The 22,400-nt window shown below is 31.5% G+C and overlaps 1 protein-coding gene across 1 annotated transcript in view; it reads left to right on the top strand.

Moving 5' to 3' along the window:
- The first annotated feature begins 1,620 nt into the window (after window positions 1-1,620).
- The window catches only part of LOC146997404 (xibalbin-1-like), a 204,617-nt gene continuing 183,837 nt past the window's right edge, over window positions 1,621-22,400 (top strand). Inside the window, exon 1 of the mRNA XM_085817639.1 lies at window positions 1,621-1,777. The gene's annotated coding sequence lies outside the window, so the exon portion shown is untranslated. The remainder of the gene's footprint in view (window positions 1,778-22,400) is intronic.

Below are 22,400 nucleotides of genomic sequence, written 5' to 3'. Positions count from 1 at the left end.
AAATTGTTAGAAAACGTCCCGCAGACTCAATTTATGTTACACGCACCAGAAGATTCAACACATAATAGAAGTTTCTGTTACACATAACATGTAAGGTTAGAATGTTAGTCACTTGCCCCTTTTACTAATATTTGTTTCTTGATGACAAAAAATTATTATATTATTGCCGTCTATTATTGAACATTTCGTCATTTTATTCATTGTTGTAGATGCTCTAAATCAGGGCTTCTTAAACGTTTTTCAGTCGCGACCCCCTTTTATCATTTATTTTCATTTTCGCGATCCCTGGATCCCATAATATTTACGAATATTTTGTGGGACCCCATAAGCATTGCGCAAATCCGACACACGCGTGAGTGAAACCATCACACTTTTTCTCTTGTACTGTAATATACTATTGCAGTTTTAGGTCATTAACTTTAATTTCGAATTTTAAGACATAGAACAATGTGAAAATTTTAAATTAGTAACAAACTAAATGATAGCGTCACGTCCAAAGCAAGTAAAATGAACTTTTATATTATAAAAAGAATGCTTCGAATCGTTTTCGTTTTCTGCATTATTTTATCTTTATCTATTTCCAGATACATTGTGTAAAAATGTTTGGTAATTGTAAAATTATTGTAATAAGTTAAAGAAATATCGAAAGTGCTAAAATGTTTGGCTAATCTCTGCTGCAGGTTCCCCAGTTTAAGAAACTCCGCTCTAAACAGCTGCTGTCAACCAACCGCTGGAAATCATTAAATGCTTCCTTTTATAACTAAGATAAAAGATACAACAACTTTCAACCTATAGTTGGTACTATTCTTTGGTGTTATTCCATATATTTTCATTGTTTATTTTGCATTGTTGTCTAGTATTACCATTCGATTCAATAAATCTGCAATGCAAAAACAGAAATCTGCTTTTGGTTTTGAATTGTACTTATTCAACGGAAAAGAAGAAAATAGAATTAGGAAGCGACAGAAAGTTGTCAGTATTCTTAAGCAATAAGAAACCATGTGCCCATAAATTCCTTCTCCGGTATCGTATGTCTAGCAATAAAAGAATGCCTTGCTGATCTGTCGTGTGAAAGGGTTACTATGCGCTTTCCACTTCGAATTTCAGGAGTAGGCGTTTGCGCGCATGCACCCACGCACGTTGTCCCTTTACTTTCCCAAATCTGATTACGTTTACCTGTTCCCTAGTTTTTGTGTTTCCAAAGAACAAATTAAGCGAATAGCCTATCGAAAAAGGCCACCAATTTCCGGTTTCTAACTTGGTATACTTTAATGAGTGTTAATGAAAAGTTCAAAAAGTGCCACACGAATTTTCTTGTCTTTTTAGTTTTTAATCACACATCCCAAACAGTCTGTTCTGAACATTTTCTTTCGTATTTCAGTAAATGAAAAATCCCCGAAAAATATATTTACAAATATTGCATACATTTCATGATTCAAGTTACCACTGAATGATAATTCTTGCTTCAGAAGTAAAGCATGAGTGTAGGATAAAAAAATCGCAACATTGTTTTTGCAAAATTTGCAGAAATAACACATTATCGACCCACCCTACACACGCGCTTTGAGCGCATGCGCACTGCGCCCCCGTAAAGTGACAGTTCCCGCGGTTATAAGAGCAGGCATCTCTCCGTTCTAATCGTCTAAATACGCTGTTTTGGTATAGCGCGCTCTGAGCCTTTTTTCCATCTTCGACGGAAGAGCGAGCAACAGATTCTCCGAGAGGAAGCTTGCAAGATTTCAAAGCAAGATCTGCAAGACTACTTTTCGTCTTCGAAGTAGGCTTATTTTTATAACTTTTTACTTTTTGTCTTGTATATTCCCTAAACTTTTAATTTAGCAGAAATTTAAAGTCAAATTGCTGTGAATGGGACTGTGGATAAAAATGGTCGTTATCAACAGGTTGCTTGTACACCAGAGGTCATGAAACGAAACCTTCACTTCTAGCAATCCTTCGCCAGATGTTCGTATTATGCTCGCTTTCTACACTATAAAAATTTCTGTCGGTTACCACCAGATGGCATAAATAGGAGGCTAAAATGTTTTAATTTGTTTTCCAAATTAGTTACAGAATTTAGCATGATAAAAAAAACTCATTTTAATTTCCTTCTTAACAAAAAAAAAAATCAGTAGGAATTTTAAAAGGAATTCCGTTAATTCTGTTATGGAATAGAAAAATTTAAAGAAAAAAATCTCCTGTTTATCTGATAAATTGGCTTAACAGATTACACAGATTAGTTTTTCATGCAAGTTACAAATAAATTATTTGTTGAATTCTTAATTATTTTATAAAACTTAAGAACAAAGTACTTGGCATGTTAAAAATTTAGAATCGAAGAGGTTGTAGTTCAGCTAAATTTGAGCTTTAAAATAAAACCAATTTACGAAATTTATTTAAATTATGAATCAATAATTTACGAAACTATTTAATGCACCTAACACTTTGATTCTGAATTCTAAAGCAGATATTATAACGTTAATAGAAGAAAGAAAAACAAAAAGCTTGAATACTTGTATGCATGATTCTATATTTCATATGTTCTATGTTTCTGTAATTCTGTATTTTTATATGTATCCATATTAATAGTATTCAAATTGTGTTTACGTATTTTTCGTATTATTCTATTGTAGATAGTTATAATTGAAAATGTAATGCATTTTTTAATTGGTCAAAACATATTTCATACGTGTAAAATCTATGAGAAGAAAACATATCCATTATGTGCTCATTTTTTTCTCAATCTGAGCTAAGTATTTCTGCAGTTTATAAACATATACATAATTAACGTAATTTTGATTTTAATATGCTATAACTTAATAACTTTTAATACTTATTTTATATGTAGTGCAGAATATAGAAAAATTAATTTTGTTCTTAAAAGGAATGTAATAAAGTAACAGATTGTTAAACAGTAGAGCTAAGAATGGAATATTCCGTCCTTAGCTAAACATTTTTAACCAATGCTCTTTCTTTTATGCGTGCTATTCATAATCTCTTTTAACGCATCAGTATTGTGCGCTGGGCTGTTATTTAGCGCGTTGGTTTTGTAAACCAAAAAAAATTCCAAAATATTTAAAAGCGTAACGTAATTTTTTGAAAATACAGTCTCGTTTATACTTGTCAATGTTGCAAGAGAAATGTAATAGAAATAACGCGTATATTACAATCCTAATCTCTTTTCAAAGCACAAATTACATTGTAACTTTTATATTAACCCATAGCAAGCTGACTGAATTATATGGCAAATCGAAGATATAAATGTTTGAAAGAGAACGTTAATATACAAATATATAAGAATATTTGTATATTAACGCCTTTTAATCCACAAATTCACTGCTCAGTCTAACCAAATATTAAATAAAAAAATATCTATTCAATTTCTCAGGGAGTAGCTTAAACACAGAAGTGGGGTCTATATGACCGCGCTAATATTTTAGAACTGCGAAACTGCTTATAAGTTATATAGTTATTCTTCTCCGTTTCAATACTTTTAAGTTGACATAGACTATAATTATTCCTAAAGTTTTATTAAACTCTATCCATAGGTTATTTTTTAAATAATTTTTAAAATTGGACCGCGGTCACATAGACCTCACCGCTGCGTTTAAGTAACTTTTTTCTGGCATGAGGGGGGAGATGGCTTTATTACTACTTGAGTGTCGAAAAAATAAGAGATAAAAAAATAAGAGAGAAATACCAGGTGAATTTTTCCAAATAAAATGAAAAGCGAAGGATCTTCTCTTTATGCATTCACAGATAGAATGACTCTCGTTTGATATGTGCCTCAAAAATTAAAAAGTGTTATTCTCATTTCTTCAATGCATCATTTGAAATCAGAAGACCTTGAAGCTGAGAAACCAGAAATAATAAATTTTACAATAGGTCTAAAGGAGGTGTAGATGCACTGGATGAAAAATGTTCTAAACTTTCCACAAGCCAAAGAACAAGGCGATGGTCAGTAGCCATATTCTTTAGGTTACTTGATGTAAGTGGATTTAATGCATATGCAGTCGTTAAGAGAGTGTGCCAAATTGGAAAAAACGAAATTTTCATAGAGGTATCATCAGAATTAGGGAAACCACATATGGAACAGGGTCTTCAAAAGCCAACTGTGAACGAGAAATAAAAATGTGCATTCAGAGAGTGCTAGGAGTTTCCAGCGGAATCTATTCTAGCTCAGATGAAACTGATACCCCTAAAAAGCGTAAAACATGCTTTTTTTTGTCCCTCCTAGACTGAGAAAAAAAGTACCTATCTATGTTTCAGCTTCAAGAATCCGATATGTAATGAATGTGCCAAGCGAATTTGCTAAAATTATGTTGAAAATGCTTAAAATAATGTGCTGGAGTTTTTTAATATTCTTTACATATTATACTTTTTTGTATTATTTTATATAATCCAAATTCTGTAGATTTGAAAAATTTATTAAACAGTTTAGTTTGTACGCATTGGCAAGTAAGTAGTGTTTATTTGTTTATTTTATTTATTAGATTAAGTGTTCTATACTTTTTCATATGTGATTTAAAAATTAATTTTTAATACATCAATTTTTAATGCATTAATTTTATAGCTTTAAAATTAATTACTTTGCTATAACAAGCAAAGTGTATTGATGCTTATATAATAACAATAGAACATTATTTTAAAATTTTATATTTTTAAAATGTATAAAACACAGAGAGCGGCCTGAGAGACCCCTCCTCTGCGTTTACGTAACAGAAAATGAACGTCTGTACTTAAGGGTTAAATTTAACGCTAAAAATGATAATGATGTCAACAGCATACATAAATTCAATTCTCCTTTTATTTTGTACGCTTTTCTGTATGAAATGCATTCATTTTTTCACTTCAGAATAATAAAAATATTCAATTGTCACGGGACTGAAAATTCCACAGCACACTTTTAACACACTTTCAAATATCTCAGCAGTTGGGGAATAAAAGAACTCCCCAAGCAATCTGACTTCTTCTGATCCTTATGTTTTCTAAGATCAAAAGGAAATGTTTAAGGGTAGATGTGGGAACTGCATCAATAACATCGCTTCTTTCATTCAAGTTCTTTACTATCTTTATGCAGTGAAAAACATTTATCTGCACCGGAAATTTCTCTTTGAGTATGGTAAATACATTTTGCAGTCGAATTCGTAAGTACAAAATAAAGGGTTAATAAAACTAAGATAACTGTAATATGCGTTTGGCCATGGATTATCCTTTTTCCTTTAGGGAGTAGGGGGGATAATCCGTAGATGGATACTGATCAGAGAATAAAGATATGTTAGAATGTTTGAATTCATTAACTGGTTTAAAGAATTGACACAAAGACTTTTGTTTTAATTCTTACACTTGAATTCATACAAAGATTTTTTCTTTAATTCTTGCACAGTATTTTTTATGAAATGCCTGGCCATTGACCATAAGATCATTAGCCAAGCAACTAGAATTTCAACGAACTCTCTAATACTTCTCTACAATACAGTCCAAACTCTTAGATGCAGAGCGCACGTCCAGATGAGCAGCTTCCATGACTTGTCCAGAATCACACAAAGCATAAAAAGGTGATTGTAATGAAACAAATGAGCACCAAGACAAGCATGTCCAGACAATAGTCTAAACTTGGCCACAGCAATAGCACGAGGAGTGTGCGAGATACAGTCGGCTTTTAATAGCACCCACAAATCCTCTTAATTTCAAGTTTAGCAGAGTAAAAATGTAGGTCTTTGCAAGACCTTTGAAGAATATCCGTACCTTTTTTTGCCAAACGATCCACCATCTCATTTCCCCATAGGCCACGGAGTGATGGAATCCACTGTAAAGCAGTGGTCTGAATTCTGCTCAACCTTTGTGTGAATTCTGCTCAAAAGCTCCCTGCAGCACTGGATACTATAAGGTATTTCTCCCACCTACTTGGCGTCCCTTCGTGGTGTAGTGGTTCTGCAGTCTGGGCCGGTATTCCAGAGGTCCGCGGTGCGAATCCCGGCGAAGGCGTTTGCTCATTTTTCATTTCTCAGGCTTTTCCATTTAACTTAATGCCTCTATAAATGAGCACAGATCTAAGTTTAAAAATTTTAAATCTTCAAACTGAATAACGCAAATATAGTAGATTCAGCTTTCATACAATGTAAGTGTTTGTATCCAAAGATTTTTGAGATTTTGCCAAATTCCAAAGAGAGCTTTTGTTAAAACTAACTGATATGGAAGGCCTGAATAATGTTCATTTATGAGAAACCTGAACCCTTAAGTAAAATTACATTGCTTACTAATACATAAATTGAGTTCTTTGTACGCAAGATGTCGATGCTGAAAACGTTATATCCTCGCAGACTGGATTAAAGTTATATTTATCCTGCGAATGTAATCTAGCATATGAATATATATATATATATATATATATATATATAATGTATATAAAATTAATTTATGAATACAGAGTACTCCTTCTGAAAATGAAAAATATAAACTATTATAATTATAAAAATTTTTATTAGTGTCATTTAATGTAGTACAAAAACTTATCTAAAATTAATACAAAAATAAAAACATATTTAATTATTTATAATTCCTGATTATTTATTGGAATCTGATGGTCTACCGTCGCTTTCGTAAATTTGAATGAAATTCCATCCAGTGTAATCCTAAGAAATATTTCAGTTTAAATAAGTCAGTGCAGTTAACTTTCATGTATACAAAAAAAAAAAAAAAAAAAAAAATTACCGGAAAATTTCAAGAAAAATGAAAAGTTCTGGAGGGGGGCAAAATACTGAAAAATCGAATCCCAGTCTAAAATTTAGATATACATTAATCTTCTAAAAATCTAAATATTTACAAATTAAATTGTAAAATAATTCATTCTGTGAAACAGCAAGTACAAAGCTGGAACCAAAAATTGATTTTTCTTACAAATAATTCTAAATCTCCAGTAATGACGTTGCATAGTTAGCCATTTTTCTAAATCCAAAAAAGAAGAGCATTTAAGTACTTAGTAAGGAGTAGTTTTAAATCAACCTGGATACATAGATAGTTTTTAGGACTAGTGCCTTTATTCTACGATTTTGTCTTCGCTAAATTTCACTGCGCGTTGCTTCTCTAAAAGTAAGAAAATTTTGCAACCTCTAAATTCCGCCTTCCGGTGCTATTTCACTGGCTCCAATGGCTCTGACGCTCGCTCTGCGAACACACATATATGTGTGTCTGGGCTTTAATTTAGATCAGAATGATGAATAAGAATGTGAAAAGTTAAATTCACATTCATGTGATTTACATGAGATTTGCATGTTGTTCAGAGCCCGTTTATGTAATTCGACGATAAGATAACGATCAGAATATGTGCACTGCGGAAAAAAAAGAGAGAGAGAGAGAGAGACAGTTAGACATCTCCTGTTTTACTGGGCCAATTGACGAAATTCAAATTGTGTTATCTATGTCTCGAAAGCGCGACTTAGGATATATATTAGATGTATACATAGCATTGCTCTGACATAGGTATTTTGACGCAAAATCGGACTTTTTCTGAAATAACGTACCAGTGTTTTCCATATTTCGATTCTACGATTCTATTCAAATTATGCCATAGGCATAATTTGAGTCGTAGAATCGACTCATGATATAATGATATAAATTTTGTCATTTTTGGTGAGAAATTTAAAAATTTATCCTGGCGCATCTTTTTCAGTTTCAGCCAAGAATAATTCCCTTGGCGAACTTCTTAATTTATAACAACCTATTTTCATTGTCCACGAGAGGGAAAAAAGTCATCGTTCGTTATTTCAAATAACTTTATCGAAAAGCGTAAACCGCATTTGGCGTTGTTATTACTAGTAACGAATATGCCAAATTTGAAAACGTGCCAATATGTAAATTCACTTTTATCTTAGGAAGTTTTGAATAAAAAACTCTAATTTTTTGCAGTATGCTTAGAAATACATCCACTTTAAGAGGATGGCAAAACTTTTATAGGTTATAATTTTAAATGTTTTTCAAAAAAAATTATAAAAGTTATTTTAAAACACAAATTTGAAAAACAAATCATAAAAAATAGGCGAATTTTATTTGGAATGAACTTAAATTTCGAAATATGATAGGAAGAATTAAATAGGTTTAATCAAAAAAAGAGATATTAAGAAATATATATCAAATTAAATTAACATTGAGGATCTAAGATTTTGCGAGCTTATTTTTGAAAAACTACTCGTGCGATTTTAACAAAACTTGGCATCATTTGAGTCGTAGAATCGATGTATGGAAATAAATTGGCATGCCATTTCAGAAGAAGTCCTATTTTGTGTCAAAATACCTATATTAGATCATTGATATATATAAATCTAATACATATCCTAAGTCGTACTTTCGAGACATGAAAAACGCTATTTGAATTTCGTCAATCGGCCCAGTAGATTAGGAGATATATAACTGTCAGGAAATCTAGTTAGTTGAAAAATTCAAAGGTGAAAGAGTAAATAAGAAACCAATCAGTCCTTTGATAATATATATATATATATGCGTGTTAAAGATAAAATATATAGATTAAATAAAAATACTAAATTAAAAATTGTGAAATATTTTTTCTTCAATTTTGCTTATTAACGGACTCTTTATTTTCATATTACTCCTCTTTAGTTTCTTCATCATTCAGGCATTTTATCTCCTACTGATCTCTCGTTTTGTAGATTAATTGCAACAATGTTAAAATAATCAATGAAACTGTTCAAGAGCAGATGCATTTACTACGCCAGTTTCTTTGTGGCTGTATCAAACAAAATATGTGTCTACAACAGTCTCAAATTTCATGCGGGTTGGCAGCACGGTCTGAAGGCTGCTGATTTGCCCGAAATGTTTTATTATATGTTTTTATTTATTTCACTTATGTTGTTTAACTGTGAGTGTAATTTTCTCATAGATATTTTATATAATTTCTGATAGTGTGTCGAATTCTAATTTTTTACATACGGTATTTGTCTAGGATAGTGCAACGTGGTAAAGGCCCATTTTCAAATTCCAATTTAGAATGTTTTTATTTGATGCTTAGATGATTGTTTCGTACATATCTTCATTTCACAATCAAACCAAAAATATCAAAATTTTACTGTATCCTCATGGAACAGAACGGAGAAAACAGAAAATATTTCAAAACCACTCGATTTCTTAGACTCTTTGATGTTTATGATTTTAAAATTCTAACGTCTCTCTCGGGTATAACTTCTGAAATAATCGCAGATTATAAAACAAACTTTACAACTTCTTTTAAAGCAAGAATGATCAGAAAAAAATTTAATTGAACGGTTTTCTAGAATTTTTTAAAAATGTGTTGTAGTCTGACGCAGACATGAGAAAAAGCGTTTCACAAGGAGAACCTACTACTGAGTTTGCCATAAGAAGTTTGCCATCTTGCCACTCTTAATGATGAATTGGCGATTATTTCTACCTCCAAGGAAAATGCTCATTGTGACATTATTATTTCATCTAATTTACTGAACGGAATATTCAAATCAATTTTTTCATTCTCTGAATGAAATTCAGTTCTTTTTACTTATTTCATAATATTTCTGCTATTTATTGTTTGTGTTTTAAATAGAAAATAAAATACAATTAAATGAAAAGTTTTCATGTAATCAGCTTTTATTTAAAATGAATATGGTTGTCATATTCATATGGTAATTAATGCATAAAAGGGAAAAAAGAAGTTTATCATATAGTTTAACGGGAGCAATTGATTAAATAATTTTATAACGGAATTTACCTATATTTTATATCGCAAATGATAAAAGCATGAGTTGGGGCTTAAATAACAAAATCTACTAATTAAATTGTATTTTCAAATGTATAAGCAATTACCTTTTCAAAGCTTTCTATTAATTTAATCGCTTTCAAGTGTATAACCAGTTATCTTTTTAAATTTATCATGGAATTCCCACGCTTTTATGATTCGCGATATTAATTATTATTATTATCTATTATTCCACTTATAATATGTGATAAGTTATTTTCTTCGTTTTAGTGCATTAATTATCGTAAATAAAATCTTATTAAATGAAATCTTTTCTGAATTATATTTTTCTTCCTTTTACCAACCAAAAACGTAACTAAATTTTCAGTTTTGCGACTAAATATTTATAAAAATATACATAAACAATGCTAGTTTAATAATGCAAAAGAAAAAATTAAAATTTATGTATGTTTTCTATCTGAAATTAGGAGATATGTACCTGAAAGAAATTTCTGTTGACTGCATTTTTAATTTATTCAAACGTTACGCACACTTCTAAACATAGGTAGTGATACACGAAGATCTAACAAAAAAGCATCAATAAACAGAAATTATACAGCAGCATATAGTTTGCCAGTATCTATGCAGTATACGAAGATCTAATAAAAAGCGTCAGTAAATAGTAATTATATAGCAGTAATATAGTTTGCCAGCAAATTGACCAGCAATATATAGAAATAAACCCACGCATCCCGCCAACCAACTAGTAACTGTCTCAAGAAAAACATACATCAGAATCTCCAACTTCTTTAGGAAAAAAACGGTCTAGCCCTAATACTGAAGCATTACCAACTATTGTCTGGCCAATTAAATTTACTGCTGGTACCGAAGTAAGAAATTCTTCCAACTTACCTCAGACACATAGCCTAGCATATAAGATAATAGCAAAAATGCCCCAATCTATTCATTCTTTCACTTTTACATTCAACAATAAATGCGCGAATAAATTTAGCCGGTATCGTCATGCCTTTATAGCTCCAAGCACCGTATTTACAACAAATACTTAACTGAAATATATTAGCTTATGTCTTAAAATATTAAATTTAAAATGATGCAGTTTAGCAGCAGTTCATAAGCAGTTATTATTTTGAATTTATCTTGAAATCTTCACAAAATCCTCCTCCTTTTTAATAGCCGCAATTAACATATTCATAAAATTCTTCCTACTAAACGATAAAATGTTTTGAAAAGTTGCTCGATCTTATATGATTGAAAACAGATTGATAATACTGGCTGGAATGAAGTCTAAAACCTGTTTCTAAGCAACCGTTTAAACGACTACTTTAATAAATTGCTGAACTCTGTGTGACACCTAACTTCCAACATTACTAATTTATTCCTCATTAGCATACTCCCTTGTGAAATCGTTACCTCAGTTAAGCACTTCATATTTCACAGCTTTCTAAAATAGAAGACTGACGTCAGACTTTGCCTCGAATTCCAGCATACTTAAAATATGAAGAATGACGTCATGATGTCCAACGCATATTACTATTAGGTTGTCGCATTTGAGTCGAAAAGAATTTAAGCACATACCAGCAAAAACTGAATCCCAAGGAAATTCATGTTTCTTTAAATTTATTGAATATAAATATTTCCCAAACTTTTAGAGGAAATAAAGGAGACATATGCCATTTTTTAACATTTATACATTGAAGGAAGATTTATACTCCTATTCATGCATAAATGCACAATTTTTAAATGAATTAAAATAGACAAGAATCTTTTCCTCCTTGTTTAAGATTGTCTTGAATTCCTGCAGATATGCATCTATATACTACATCTTGCACTTTGCACCGAACTCTGCGTGCTTCTTTAAGTTTACCTGCATCTACTTGTTTATAACAGCGGTCGTCAACCCTTAAATCTTCACAGAGCACTATTAATCCCACCAACCACTTCGTTAATTATTATATATAATTTTATAGCTCGCGGACCACTAATATGAAATTTTAAAAAAAAACCTTGAGTCACACTTTAAAAACAACATATATATACGCAAAAACAATATTAAACTTTTCAATACATGTAATTCTAATTTTCATTTGTTAATATAATTTTCGAAACATGCCTTTATGGAATTTCAGGCTACGCCTCTGATTATGAATAACAATTAAAACACAATTAATATCTCACTGATACACATTTTTTGTTCACATTGTAAAATTATATGAAAAGTACAAAAATCTTACCTTCTTGTACACAAAGCTTCACATTTGCATATCACTGTAAAGGAACTTCACGAAAAGCAAGAAAAAACCGGCAAACGCAAAACAATATCAATAAACTGAAAGTGTTATGCCGCCAATTCTTAATAATTGTAAACACAATAATCATCGCTTACTTAGAAATGGCACCCTCTATCAACAGTTAGACAAAACAAAAACGGAAACTTCCAGTGATGCAATTATAAACAAGATTGCACATGGTTCTCACAAAAATTCATCAAGTTGCCTACTGACAGGGAGAAAAACTGTATTATTAACGACTACAGTAGCCTATGTTTGTAATATTCAAAATGAAAGAGAATTCCAGTTCGCGCTATTATTGATAACAGCAACATATCCATGGATGCCAACTCTCACTTTCAAATGTCGCTAGATACACCTGCAAAAGTAGCTAAAGAAGAAGTTATAGGTTTTGTTACTCGTCACGTTTTAAACTGAATCTTCATAAAAATATAAATAATGTTCCAATTTTCTGCGGACCATCAAAAGCTTTTACGGGCCACTAGTTGGCACCCGCTGGTTTATAACACATGCACAGTCATTGCGAATTGAATACATAATAAAATAGTAGCTTTTACTTCATGTGTTTAGCTTGAAATGTATAGTTGCTTGTGTACATTTTCCCCCTTCTAATTGTTTTTTATACCAAATGCTTCTATACCTCTTCTACATTTTCCCTGTTATTGTTTGTTATTGTTGATACATGTAAAATAATTTCCTAACCACAACAGGGAAATTTTTAAGCAAAAATAATTTTTGTATTTCCTGAATATCTAAGGTCAAATACTCTGTATTAATCTCTGTTCAATACTCTGTATCAGATTAAAATTCTAAGTCTCAGAATTCATCTTAAAAACAACAATAATTTTACATTGTTAAAATACAGATGGTGAGATACATATTTAATTTTTAAAATCAGAAATAGTTTTAGTTTTTAAAATCTTTTTTTAGTTCTTACACTATAAAGTATTCCTTCCGCCTTCTTAACCAGCCTTCTGGTGTAGTAGTCTGCACGCTCAGCGCGTAATGTAGAGGTCCGCGGTTCGATTCCCGGCGAAGGCGTTGCTAATTTTTCATCTTTCCTGATTCAAAAAAATACCTAATGTCTCTACAACACTACCTTCTATAACTGTGTCATTATTGATTATTATTCATGGCGGTATGCTATCACCTATCTGAAACTTTAATATTTCAAAAACTGTTCGTATTCCTGACCCTTTGTTGTACGTACTTTGCTAACGTCTTTGCACAAGGCTATTAGCTGACCAACAGTTTTTTTCTCTGCATATACAGTACCTGGATACTTCTCTTTTAGCTTTTCTCCTCCAAAATCTTTAATTGTTTATTATTTTACACATATTTAGTCTAAAAAAATTCGAAACAAAATTTTCAGCTCATCCAATGACTTCTATTTATAATTGCGGGTGCTAAATAATATTCGTTAATTATTTGTGCAGCTGATATATTTGCATTTGCTGTCATATGCAAAAGTTGCGTAATTTGTAATAATGTAGAAATCTCAATGTCTCCCTGCGACTGGCGCTAACTAGTTATATGCTGTGATATCATTCAACAGTTCCTCAGACCGTGACATTATACAATTTTTACTCAAACTTTATAAGCTAAGGAAGCATTTTTCTCACCACTTGTAGAGACATTAGAATTTTTTGCCGGAGAGATGAAAAATGAGTAACACGTTTTCCGGGAATCGACCTCTGAAATACGTGCCCAGCGTGTTGACCACTACACTACGAAGGCATACTTTATATTCTCCCCTTTTAAATGGCGATTGAAGTTTAGAGAATCCAATCGCCAAATCCTGGGTGTGGAGAATCATCTTCTACCACCCTTTTAGTTCTGGCGCCAGTGTAGAGACATTAGGTATTTTTGAAGAAGAAGAGATGAAAATTGAGCAACACCTTCGCCAGGAATCGTACCACGGACCTCTGGAATACGCGCTCAAGCATGCTGACCACTACACCACAAAGGCGGGAGAAATACCTTATACGCTAGCTCGTATTTTCGGAGAATGTGATGACTCCAGTTACATATCTTTGTCATAGTTTTCACTTTAGAAATATGTGCATCGTTACACATAATTGCGTATATCTGAACAGTTTTCTACGGTTTTCCATTCATCGAAAGAATTCTTCTGAAAGGTTAATTATTTCATCCGTTGTTATGTTATTTGTTATGGTGGTCTCAAAAGAGAAGATTCTCAAACTTTAGAAGTAATTATAACAAATAAATACTACTGAAACTACCGACCGGACTATTTATACATTTATAATTCGAATTTGACACACCTTATGAGACTGATAAGTGTCTCTTTCACGTCATCATTCTCATCTCTGATTGGTTTAAAAAGAGTGTCATTTCACAAAGTAATGTTGCAGGCTAATTCATTTAGCAAACAACTTACAGTAGCGACTACGCAAGGTTTAATAAGAGTCTCTGAAACAACATGGCTTCATCAACTTGAGCCACACGTTAATTGATTAGATAAGAACCTTTTTTATTTTTTCATTTATAATATTAGCAAATACTTTAACAAATGTTTACGAAATAAATAAATAAACAAAATTCGTTATACTTCCTCTTGAAAATGTCAGACCAATTAACTTTAAATTTGGAATGGCTTCAGTCCGAATTATGTCGGTCATTAGTAGAAAATTACAGCTGTTGGTCAATATATTACCGCAAATTGCCCATAGGGGACCAGCAACAATTGTTTCTGTAAGTACTATATTCAAGTATCTTTCTTCGCATTTTCTTTTTTATTGGGGAAGCTCCCACTGCCTCGTTTCTGTTGTGGTTTGCAAATAATGATTGAAGTGGAGCTGCAAGCCAAAACTGGTTTCTCTAGGGAAAAGCTCATTTTGTATGCAAATTAGAGCAAACAGAACTTTCATAACAAAATACAAGTACTTACCTGAAACCTAATAAAGCACCCAAGTCAATACATTAAAGTTTTTATGTCGGGGATATATTGTCGTGCTCCAAGGTTTGAGAATACCAACAATACAAAACACCATTTATTAATGGGCATCTACTAGCTAGGCAAATAATCTTAACAAAGCATTCAACTACGCAGAAAATTCTCAAAAGATATTCTATAAAAATTCAATGTCGTGTTATTCCGTATAGATTGGCCAACTTCTTTTTGATCGATCCGTTTTGCAAACCTTAAAGAAGATTCCAGAAATTATCAAAAGACTGAGAATAAGAGAAAAATCTTCTCGTTGCAAGAAATCGCTCAGACATGTTCCTGAAAGGATCGTTAAAACACATCACACAACATAATGTTCAGGACTAGCCCAAGCTCCACTTAGCCTCTCCGTTTGGCCATCTCTCACTGCAAAAATTTGGAGTTAGTATCAAAGAATGACCAAGGATCGTCTGCTAGACGAGACGCTAAATTCAATTCGGCAGTTTTGTTTCAGTATATAATTTCAAATTTTCTTATTTTAATTCTACTCTTTGTTACTTATTTTAAAATTCAATTTTAATTTTATTATTTTATTTTCCTCAAGTGACTGCAGAGTCCTTAAGCGATCCTTAGAGCACAGTTTGGAGATAGGTGCTTCGATGTATTGGTTTCAATAAAATAGACATTAATATGTGTTTATGACCAGTACAAATAAATATTATTTAAAATAAATTTAGTATTCTAAGCCTCATTCAGTGTTACCTATTTAACTTCACTTCAGCAATCAGTAACATCAATTAAATATTAGGAAGTACTCGAATTGAAGCATTAAACTGTAAAAAGCGAATGGGACAAAATTAAACTAATTGCTTATCCTTTGGATTCTGATGCGCATTCCTGAAATAATCTACTTATATTCTCCACATATTTATTTTCTTAGACCAGACAGCAATATGCATAAATAAAGAAGGATGACGCTTACACTCAGACATCATAATATTCACTGCAACGTAACGAAAATTAAAATTTCAGGCTCGTTTCATCTGGATTACCATTTATTCCGCAGTATAACGCACGCTTTTAATACAAAAAAGGTGATGGAAATTTACGGATGCGCCTTATACGCTGCATATAAAAATGGTACATTAATAAAAAAGAAAAAGAATAGCATACAGATATTGGATTTCTACATGTGTCTAATGCTGTTTGTTTAAGAAGTAACACAATTTACAAATTTTGAATATCGGATAATTGCCTTTACATAAGCATATTAATTATTGTGCTTTCATTCAATCAGAGAAAACAACTGACTCCTAATTGGTGAAATCATTCGGGTCAGAAGTGCATTCTTACAGGAAATTATGTCTCTCTTTTATCGAAGCCCTAGAATAACATTCTTGTGCACATCTGCATTGAATACCATCCACCACCTTTTCAGAATTATTTACTTCCTCAAGCATTTCCCCCCATATACGTAATGTCCTGCTCATTGCTTATCAATTCAGTAAACCATTGTTCCAAAATCTGGGGAAAATCTTCGAATGAATGACTTTAAAAGATAAGATTATGACACATTTATCTTCTTAAAGAAAAGGGTGCGCGTTATAAGACGACCATATCTAAAAATTTTAAATTCTACTGTGAAATTATAGGTGCGCGTTATACACCTGTGCGCGTTATACGCCGAAAGATACGGTAATATGCAAGAGGAAATATACAAGAGGATTATTTCTTACCAGGTATGTCAAATTTTTTTCCTAATGCCAGAATTTAAACGTTTCATCAACTTCAAATTTTGTTCATCACTGGATTTATTTTTATTAACTCTAATGGTTAAAAATGCTACAGAATAAAACCCGCAATTGCCCAATTTAAAATGAGATCAGATATAAATAATTTCAGAAAATATAGTACTGATAACATGAAATTAAAAATGGGAAACAAATTCTGCAACCAGGTTCAGATTACAGTTTTATGAAATATGCTTAATCAGTTAAATAAATACACAGAAAGTCAGAACTGCAGCATTTAATCCATTGCTCCAGGAATGCAGCAACTTGTATTAAGAGCATTACAGTCTGAAATACGACTTGCAGTTAATTCCTTACTGCTGAAATCAGTTATAATATTTAATTTTGCCAGATAAGTCTTTATATAGGACAACAATGTTAAAGGCTAATAAGATAGAATTCTGCAATGTTGTTCTCTGATGTGTGATTAGAATTGTCGAATAATCCAATTAGTATTACCTAATACACCTGTTGAATTAATTGTACACATTTATCAGAGATAAGAAATGGTTAATTTATTCACCTGTGAAGTAAATAATTGTATGCGTTAAATTAACTTTAAAAGGTGACGTGCTATAAAATTATGTTAAAAGTTTTAAAACCCGTTATTTAATTGAAAAAATCACTCTCTTGACAAATCCCCAAATTAATCATAATCAATGTATAATTGCTTTTCAGAACCAATAAAAGCATTCTGACTGGCGGCAAAGTTTGATTAGTTGTTAGGTTATTAGTTTGTACGGACATCAGAAATTTTTTTGGAAGCAGAAAACATACAAAATTAGCAACGCCTTCGCCGCGAATCAAACCACGAACCTCTGGAGTACGCTTCCAGCGTTCAGACCACCACACCACGAAAGCACGCTAAAAAGGCGTGAGAACTACGTTCAGTCATTTTATTTATTCAATTTGTTGATTACATAAGTTCTTATAAACGATGATTTTTTTCTAAAATTAATAGTTATTAATTAACACTAGAAAATATAATACTGTAAACTAATAAAGCCATTGAGATGAATTTCATCATTTCATACAGCAATTTTACATCAACATGAATATGCAGTTTCATTCTTAAATGATTTATCTTTCAATTATCTCTTGCAATGGCCTCATAAGCTTCCTAACAGCATAAGATGCTATGTTTTTCCGCTTTGGCTTACTTACAAATAAAAAACATTAAAAAAATTTACCTCTTCAGCTTTATAACTTTTTCATGCCTTCAGTCTTTATTTTTATCCACTTTAGCACAAGGAAAGAACAATTATTCGTATTGCCTAAAAAGAATAGCACTACATGAGAACAATATTCTAGAAATCTCTCTCCTAATGCTCCTAATCTAATTTCTATTATAAGAAGCTAAACAGACTAATTTGAATTTTGCTTAATTAAAATTTGCTATCGATGGAATTAGGAAGAATTGCATTGATGTGATGTTTCTACACAGCAAGTCACGGAAATTCTGAAATCATGCTCAGATTCGTTATACGATCAATGAGCCAAACCGCATTCCTTACTTAACTTTAACCCTTAGAAAACTGAAGCGTTCGCTAACCTGTATGCTTAAAATAACGAAACGCCCCTCCTCGTCCATTAACGCACAAAGAAGTGTGAAGGTTTTAAATGGCATTCTTCCTACTTTCTAACAAAGAAGCTTCCATTAGTCTTTTAGGACAAGCTGCATGCAATAAACGGATACAATGCATTTAAGGAAACTGCACCTGCTACTTCATACTTTACGGGGAGGGAAAAACAACATCGTTATCTAGGCTATTTCGGGCGTTTTAGTTGTTTGAATGAAAGGCTATCTCTGATGTTTTGGCCTTCAAAGAGTGAATTACTCAGTACCTTCGAAAAACTGAGAATATTTAAGCCCTTTACCCCAGTACTATTGCCATTTGCATTGGCTATCCACAAATCATATTGCACATTCACTCCCACATCACACTGAGGGGGGTCTTGCGTATATTCATTTCGTCAAGAATAAACGAAAGCTCATGAATAATATTGAATACTCCAAAATACTCAATCCAAAATGCTTGCCCAGTTTTTATTAATCAATGAAATTGAATGCCTTTAATCATTCTAAATATTATATAAAACGTCACTACTTAAACGTCATAAATTAAAACGTCGTTTAAAATTGGATGGCTCTAGGTACCGTTATTTTACCACAATGCCAGAAACATACATACATTTGTGCAGATTCTTCATTAATTAATTTCTTCAAATATAATACAGGGCGATAATATTTGGTGGGAACAGTTTGAAAAGGGAAACGGATATTCAGAGTGATTCGACGCAAAATCTCAAAACGAAAGCAATAGGGGCAAAGCCTCTTTGGACTAAACATTTAACTGTTGCCATTCGTAATTTACTAAATTAAATCAAAACAAAGATAATAATTAGATAGATGTTTAACTTGACAATTACTATTTACGTATATTTTCACAAATATTTCATAAGCGAAATTTAAAATTTAGCATTTTTTTTATTTTTGTTGATAAAAAATTGTTCACTTTACTAAAAATAAATAAATAAATAAATAAATAAATATTGCCACGTCAGCTGTTTTCAAATCCCGCATTCGACCCGCATGGAAGTTAAATTTCAGACCACTGCTTTAGGGGGTATAAAAATGTAACTTTTCATTCACGGTTGTGGGGCTGTATTAAAATATTTCTTCCAAATCTTTGCAATAATATTTCATTTCAAGTAATAGGTTATTTTATGGTATATTTTCCATCTGCTTTTCAATCTCCTTAACATAAATCATTCTACAGTCTGCTTTTATACATATCAATCTTTAGCCACGTTGGCTGTAAAAGCCCCGAATGGATATATGTTGCTACACACATAGAATTCTTGACTCTTTTCTTGCCTTGATACACCTTCAGCAATCGCATATGGCAAATATGGGAGCGCCATTGCAAACTCTGTTTTATTCGTTGATCCAAGACGTTTATGTTTTACTAGTATGGTCTGCTGAACAAGTATAGATCTTAAACATTAAATCTGATATTTATTCTGACAGAATACGCGTTTTTACACGTGTAAAGGAATTTGCAATATATATATGTATTCATTTTTACAATAATATCGAAGCGAGACTGTAACAGAATAATAAGCTTAAATTTTTAAACAAATAGAATCTTTTGATTTTAACATTTACTTCTGAAAGTAACATTCGAACTGAATAAGAAAAATGAAAGATAAAAGATAAATAAAAGGGTACATGTGAGATTACAGCAGACATAATTTGATTTTGCTATTGATTGTTGTTTAAATCAAATTTGATTTTATGGTTATAGAAACTTGCCTTTCGTGAAAAGTAGGTTTCTCTGGACATTGGAAAATATATCGGTAATGAAGTAATTTATGTAGCTCGAGAAAGATCTCCTTTCTTCGAACAATCACTACGTCTCTGAAGATGGTTTTGGTTATTCCACATCCTAGACGTATTGCAATATTTTCAAAGCTTAATATAATTTCTGAATCAACCCCAAACATCTGTTTCTTTGAATCTAAGAGAAAATGCTAAGGTTTAATATTCAGCGCGTTAGTGACAAATTTTAAAGATTGAGCTTTCTCTACATCATGTTATTCAAAAATGGTTTTTAACACAATATTCGGAAGATGATCATTTTGGGCAAAAGTATATTTGATATTACATCAGAAAAAATATTTACACGTTGTCTTATGAATATTACCTGTAATGATTCAGCTTTAAATACTCATTTCATAACTTTTAGTATTTCTCCCACCTTCTTGGCATGCCTTTGTGGTGTGGTGGTCTGCACGCTGGGCGCGTATTACGGAGGTCCGTGGCTCGATTCCCGGCGAAGGCGTTGCATAGGTTTCATATTTTCTGCTTCCAAAATACCTAATGTCTCTACATACTTAGCTCATTCAATCAACTTCGTCAATCTACAGTTTTACTTAGTACTCGATTAGGAAAATGCAATGAAATACCCTTATTTTTAAATGCTATTTGGTAGATATATTGAGTATGAAACAAATCTAGAAAATCCTAGCTGAAGTTCTTTGTTTTAGATTACTGTAGAAGTCATCTGTCTAAAATGAAACATTTCTGACAAAATATTCTGTAGATATATTACGCATATAAAGGTATCTTGTTAAAAAATACATGTATTATAAAGATTGATTTGGAACGTAATTACACCCTATTCAGAATTGTAAGCTCAGGCATCAACAAATACATGGCAAAATAATTTCATGTCTTAAGCCGGCCTAAAATTTGAAACCTTTTATTCTCAAAATGAATGAAGTGTAAAGAAATAACTAAAAATAAATGTAAATGTTAAATGAAAGAATTTAAAATAATTGTTTTAATATATTCTCCAGTCAAACAGCAAAATGAAACAATAGCAATATCTTCCTTTAGTGTTTTGTAAGGGAAATCATAAATCGATTGAATACAAGTGCTCATTTTGCAAACAAATTCAAAACAATATGAAATAAATTCACCTTATGCCTATATATAGAGAGAGAGAAAGCAAGAGAATAGATTACATATGCACAAACACAGAGCCTCACATAAAAACATATATATACATATATATATGTATGTATAACATTTATTTATATTACAGTTTTTATTCCTAAACAGGTATAGAATTGATATACAGAGTCTCTAATAGAGACTATAGGTATTCTATGTGTCTCTAATATTATTATATTATTTGTTTAATATTATTATATTATTTGTTTTACATTACGTTTACATTTAAAACAGTTTGTAGGCCCATCAGCGGCCGAGCGGTAAAGTAGCTGAACACTGGTAGTTCGGTCCGAGGTTCGAATCCCGCGAACGCGCTGGCTGCATGGGCGTTCCATGTGTAACGTGTATACGAACCAGTTTCCCTTAGAAAGTACTCCACGAAGGCATCCCTGCTCTTAGACAGACAACCCTAGTGTGCTTTGCCATAATTAAATACACCAAACACCACCAAAACATTTTGTTTTATAATATTATTATGTTATTTGTTTTACATTTTTATACACGAAATAAATTTTTTTACTTATATTCGTAGTTTGCAATTAATAAAGCTGAGAAGAATATGTATAAAAAGTATATATAAGATATGCAGGTAATATGCACTTAAGAAAAATTAAAGATTATCTTTCACAGGAAAATGTTCGCTCTCATTTCAAACAAAATGTTACTTAAAACTAACTGAATTTTTTAAGTCATTATTAACTTTCGAAAATTATATTTCATTCGGCTTTTGAGGAGAAAATAACTTTATGAAATTTTTTAAAATGAAAATGTTTAAAAGCTCAAGTTAAGATCAAGTTTAAAAGGATAAAAAACTGTTTACTGACTTAGAATTAATAAGCATCAGTCTTCTTTCTAAATCAATAGAAGTTTTAATAAAGTAGGTCTCCTTTTCTGTTTCTACAATGATAAATAAGTAATTGTATGTTTTACCACAATAAATATATGTAGGTGTTTATTGGAATCAATATTCTTTAGAGTTAGCTAATATTATCTTCTAATTATTTTTTTCATTGCAATACGGTAAAAAGAAAGTAAAGCGAATTATTTAATTTCAGATTAAAATAATAAAGGTTTCCAAGTCTTAAACAATATTTACGGCCGAAAAACATTTTTATTATTATAATGCAATAATGCAATAATGTAAAATTTGCAGATTATTAAAATACCTATTTTT

Source organism: Stegodyphus dumicola, chromosome 5, assembly GCF_044657685.1.
Source record: "Stegodyphus dumicola isolate Sdum_Otavi_A_Nest chromosome 5, ASM4465768v1".
NCBI classification, from domain to species: Eukaryota; Metazoa; Arthropoda; class Arachnida; order Araneae; family Eresidae; genus Stegodyphus; species Stegodyphus dumicola.
This window is presented reverse-complemented; position numbering and strand designations above follow the sequence as displayed.